This window comes from Bufo gargarizans, chromosome 8 (genome assembly GCF_014858855.1).
Source record: "Bufo gargarizans isolate SCDJY-AF-19 chromosome 8, ASM1485885v1, whole genome shotgun sequence".
NCBI lineage: Eukaryota > Metazoa > Chordata > Amphibia > Anura > Bufonidae > Bufo > Bufo gargarizans.
This window is the reverse complement of record NC_058087.1, coordinates 185,828,468-185,834,467: the sequence shown is the minus strand read 5'-3', so window position 1 is coordinate 185,834,467 and position 6,000 is coordinate 185,828,468. Positions and strand designations below refer to the sequence as shown.

Genomic DNA, 6,000 nt, shown 5'->3' with positions numbered 1-6,000 from the left:
TAAATCGAATATGGCACCTCCTGCTCGAAACAAATCTATTATGACATTTCTAAAGACTCAAAGTCAAGTCTACTTTATTGTTGACACAGTAGAACCTACAAGACACACGAGACTCGGAATCTCATGTCTCTCTCAAACCCATGGCGTGACTCCTGACTACAATCTTTATTACATGCTTTTTTTTCCCTTCAGTTTAACCCCTTCTTGCAATGGTAAGAGGTAAAACTGAAGGTGGGAATGTCTTTGTTTCACCCCCATCATCCTCGTCAACTGTGAACCGTGTAAATAACTTTTTTCTTTTACATTGCACCATTATAACCTGTTATAAAAATCTAAATTTCTATGTACCCAAAAGGGCAAAAAACTGTAAAACTGTACACAGCTATGATGATGAAACTGTAGGATTGTTAGGGTCGTTGGCATAAAAATGACTGTGTAAATATATACAGTATATATAGGGTATATAGGAGAGTATATACAGTATATATAGAGTATATAGGAGCATATATACAGTATATATAGAGTATATAGGAGAGTATATACAGTATATATAGAGTATATAGGAGCATATATACAGTATCTATAGAGTATATAGGAGCATATATACAGTATATATAGAGTATATAGGAGAGTATATACAGTATACATAGAGTATTTGAGTATATAGGAGAGTATATACCGTATATATAGAGTATATAGAGTATATAGGAGAGTATATACAGTATATATAGAGTATTTGAGTATATAGGAGAGTATATACAGTATATATAGAGTTTTTGAGTATATAGGAGAGTATATACAGTATATATAGAGTATTTGAGTATATAGGAGAGTATATACAGTATATATAGAGTATATAGGAGATTATATACAGTATATATAGAGTATTTGAGTATATAGGAGAGTATATACAGTATATATAGAGTATATAGAGTATATAGGACAGTATATACAGTATATATAGAGTATTTGAGTATATAGGAGAGTATATACAGTATATATAGAGTATTTGAGTATATAGGAGAGTATACACAGTATATATAGAGTATTTGAGTATATAGGAGAGTATATACAGTATATATAGAGTATATAGAGTATATAGGAGAGTATATACAGTATATATAGAGTATATAGGAGCATATATACAGTATATATAGAGTATATAGGAGAGTATATACAGTATATATAGAGTATATAGGAGCGTATATACAGTATATATAGAGTATAAAGGAGCATATATACAGTATATATAGAGTATATAGGAGCATATATACAGTATATATAGAGTATATAGGAGAGTATATACAGTATATATAGAGTATTTGAGTATATAGGAGAGTATATACCGTATATATAGAGTATATAGAGTATATAGGAGAGTATATACAGTATATATAGAGTATTTGAGTATATAGGAGAGTATATACCGTATATATAGAGTATATAGGAGCGTTTATACAGTATATATAGAGTATATAGGAGAGTATATACAGTATATATAGAGTATATAGGAGAGTATATACAGTATATATAGAGTATATAGGAGCATATATACAGTATATATAGAGTATATAGGAGAGTATATACAGTATATATAGAGTATTTGAGTATATAGGAGAGTAATTACAGTATATATAGAGTATTTGAGTATATAGGAGAGTATTTGAGTATATAGGAGAGTATACACAGTATATATAGAGTATATAGGAGCATATATACAGTATATATAGAGTATATAGGAGATTATATACAGTATATTTAGAGTATTTGAGTATATAGGAGAGTATATACAGTATATATAGAGTATTTGAGTATATAGGAGAGTATTTGAGTATATAGGAGAGTATATACAGTATATAGAGTATATAGGAAAGCATATACAGTATATATAGAGTATTTGAGTATATAGGAGAGTATATACAGTATATATAGAGTATATAGGATCATATATACAGTATATATAGAGTATATAGGAGAGTATATACAGTATATATAGAGTATATAGGAGCATATATACAGTATATATAGAGTATATAGGAGATTATATACAGTATATATAGAGTATTTGAGTATATAGAAGAGTATATACAGTATATATAGAGTATTTGAGTATATAGGAGAGTATATACATTATATAGAGTATATAGGAGAGCATATACAGTATATATAGAGTATTTGAGTATATAGGAGAGTATATACAGTATATATAGAGTATATAGAGTATATAGGAGAGTATATACAGTATATATAGAGTATTTGAGTATATAGGAGAGTATATACAGTATATATAGAGTATATAGAGTATATAGGAGAGTATATACAGTATATATAGAGTATTTGAGTATATAGGAGAGTATATACAGTATATATAGAGTATTTGAGCATATAGGAGAGTATATACAGTATATATAGAGTATATAGGAGATTATATACAGTATATATAGAGTATTTGAGTATATAGGAGAGTATATACAGTATATATAGAGTATATAGAGTATATAGGAGAGTATATACAGTATATATAGAGTATTTGAGTATATAGGAGAGTATATACAGTATATAGAGTATTTGAGTGTATAGGAGAGTATATACAGTATATATAGAGTATTTGAGTATATAGGAGAGTATATACAGTATATATAGAGTTTTTGAGTATATAGGAGAGTATATACAGTATATATAGAGTATTTGAGTATATAGAAGAGTATATACAGTATATATAGAGTATATAGGAGATTATATACAGTATATATAGAGTATTTGAGTATATAGGAGAGTATATACAGTATATATAGAGTATATAGAGTATATAGGAGAGTATATACAGTATATATAGAGTATTTGAGTATATAGGAGAGTATATACAGTATATATAGAGTATTTGAGTATATAGGAGAGTATACACAGTATATATAGAGTATTTGAGTATATAGGAGAGTATATACAGTATATAGAGTATATAGAGTATATAGGAGAGTATATACAGTATATATAGAGTATATAGGAGCATATATACAGTATATATAGAGTATATAGCAGAGTATATACAGTATATATAGAGTATTTGAGTATATAGGAGAGTAATTACAGTATATATAGAGTATTTGAGTATATAGGAGAGTATATACAGTATATATAGAGTATATAGGAGCATATATACAGTATATATAGAGTATATAGGAGATTATATACAGTATATATAGAGTATTTGAGTATATAGGAGAGTATATACAGTATATATAGAGTATATAGAGTATATAGGAGAGTATATACAGTATATATAGAGTATTTGAGTATATAGGAGAGTATATACAGTATATAGAGTATTTGAGTATATATGAGAGTATATACAGTATATATAGAGTATTTGAGTATATAGGAGAGTATATACAGTATATATAGAGTATTTGAGTATATAGGAGAGTATATACAGTACATATAGAGTATATAGAGTATATAGGAGAGTATATACAGTACATATATATACCCATGTTATTACAGTAAAGATAGACAGTAACTACCCCAATCATCTTCTGATCATCCCTCTAAGGATCATCTCTGTTTACACCTCTATGGATACAAAGTAACAATCCTGATAATAATAATAATAATTCCGATTCCTGCCCTTCCCTGGGTGGATTACCTGAGCTCCGCTCGTCAGCCCAGTGTTCCTCGCTCGCTCCCGGCTGACATGTCCGCCTTCTTCCCCGTCACTGCTCTCCACCTGGATGCACAGGGCTTGTACTTTGTATATTACTATCAAGTCCAACCTGCTCAGGCAGCAGCAGAGTTTACGTGTCCTGAAGATCACAGGACGACTCGATCATCACAGAAAGATGCTGCTTAATAACACGGGAGAAGATTTACAGGAGATGCAAGCCTTCCCTCACCTTCCACGAGACGAAAAAGACATGTGCTGTAATAAGGACTATAAATGACACCGTACAGCAAACAACACCCAGGCACCAGAGGACTTATAGGGAGTGGGCACTGTCCGGCCAAGGACCCAAAATATCCTGGAATTAACATGGATTGTTTGAGGACTCGCATCATGTAATTTACAGAACAAGCCGACAACTATGAAGATTTATTATTATTTTTTTATTGTGATACAAACAATAAAAAGGACAAAATAACTGAAAAAGTCAATGTACATAACTATTCACCCACCCCAACTATTCTCTATGAGCTCGCCGCCTCTTACCACTGCCCATTGCTCCTTCAAGTTGGATGGTTTGCTCTTGCGAACAGCAATTAGAGATGAGCGAATCGAAGCTGATGTAATGTAATTTGATCTGAATTTTAGAAAAAAATTGATTTTTCCTCGAGTTTTTTTCCTAAAATGAGGACATGGAGCAGGGAACTCTGGGAAGGCGGGATCACCCAGATTGACATGCATGCAGCCAATCAGCAGCCATCCAGCCCCTGTGATGTCACAGCCCTGTAAATAGCCTCAGCCCTCTTAGATTCTGCCATTTACCAGCGCACTTAGTGCAGGGAGAGACGTCAGCAGGCGCTAGGGACAGTGCTAGGAAAGACAATTTATTTGTGCAGAAAAAGCTATTTACCAGTGCAGGGAAAGATTATTCAAGGCGTAGGGAAAGGACAGGGAGGGGGAGGAATCATTCCACAGCATTTATGTAGAACAGGGGTTCAGTAGGGAGGTTACACCCTGGGTAATAGGAACAATCCTGTTACACCTTGCTGCACTGACTGCCATTATACAGCTCTGTAATTCCAGCAAACCGTTCTTGTTATTGGGATGCAAGTGCTGTGTGATACAGCCATTAACAGGGTTTATTACAAGGAAATATTTCTACGTCTTATTTGCCCTTGTGCGGTGCAGTTATATGTTCTGAAGCATTTTTTGGCTTTTATTAGAGGTAAGAAAAGGGCTTATTAGCCGTTGTATGGTGAAGTGCGAAAATTACAGCTCTTTTTGTCGTGTAATAGATAATGGCAAAACAAAAATATATTTGCCGCTCAGCGCTGCAGCCTATGCTTGAAAGCCTTTTGTGGCGTGTATTACTGTAAAAAGAAAAAATATAGTTGCAGCTCCATGGTGCAGTTATCAGTTTTTAAGCCATTTTTGCTGTGTTTTAGTGGAAAAACCAAAATATATTTGCCGTTTAGCGGTGCAGTTACTGTATATCTTTTAAAGCCTTTTGTCATGTGTATTAGTGCAGCGTCCCACTCAGGACACGTGGGAACTGCAAAATAACTTTAAAACTGTATTATCCTTTTGCATGTCATTTTGTACTACAACACCTGTTGTATCCCTGTTCATAGGCTGGTCTGGTGTCATTTATACATCCCACCACTAGATGGGGATAGCACTCAGGTGATATAAATACCTAGGTCTGGCCTAGTGAGACAGATTAGATTACATTAGTAGGATAGATTCAAATCAAACAGTGATGAGAATACAGGGTGAAGACTTCACACCACAGATTAGTGAGTGGAGCCAACGTCGCTATGTGGTAGTATCAAGGTGTGAGGCGCAGAAGAGCGTTTTTATTCCGTGGCCAGACTATATACTTGTATCCCTGACCGGTAGGAGAGAGTTTGCCTCCCTGGAACAGACCCAAGCATCAGAAAGATTCATTGGTGATAATAGCCGTTATTTAGGACCACAGACACCTTTGTGCATGGTGGAGGACGTATAGCTTCTGGCAGCCACACCATAATTCTGGGAAACAGATTAGCCCCCTGTCCCAATATTCAGCTTGGAGGGAAAAGACAAGGTATAGGACTGAGCATACCAACTGAAGTAAGGTACTCCATAACCACAGCCTGAATCAGGTCCCAAGAAAGTCTATAAACAGTGGATTCACAGGTTAAGGCCTCATGCACACGACCGTTGTGTGCATCTGTGGCCGTTGTGCCGTTTTCCGTTTTTTTTCGCAGACCCATTGACTTTCAACGGGTCCGTGGAAAAATCAGAAAATGCACCGTTTTGCAGCCGAGACCATGATCCGTGTATCCTGTCTGTCAAAAAAA

The 6,000-nt window shown here is 33.8% G+C and overlaps 1 protein-coding gene across 4 annotated transcripts in view; it reads right to left on the bottom strand.

Annotated features, from left to right (window-relative positions):
• LOC122945044 (NXPE family member 4-like) overlaps window positions 1–3,881 on the bottom strand; it is a 24,831-nt gene extending 20,950 nt beyond the window's left edge. For all 4 annotated transcript variants that reach the window (XM_044303865.1, XM_044303864.1, XM_044303866.1 and 1 more), the window contains exon 1: window positions 3,644–3,881. The gene's annotated coding sequence lies outside the window, so the exon portion shown is untranslated. The remainder of the gene's footprint in view (window positions 1–3,643) is intronic.
• Between the last annotated feature and the right edge of the window lie 2,119 nt (window positions 3,882–6,000).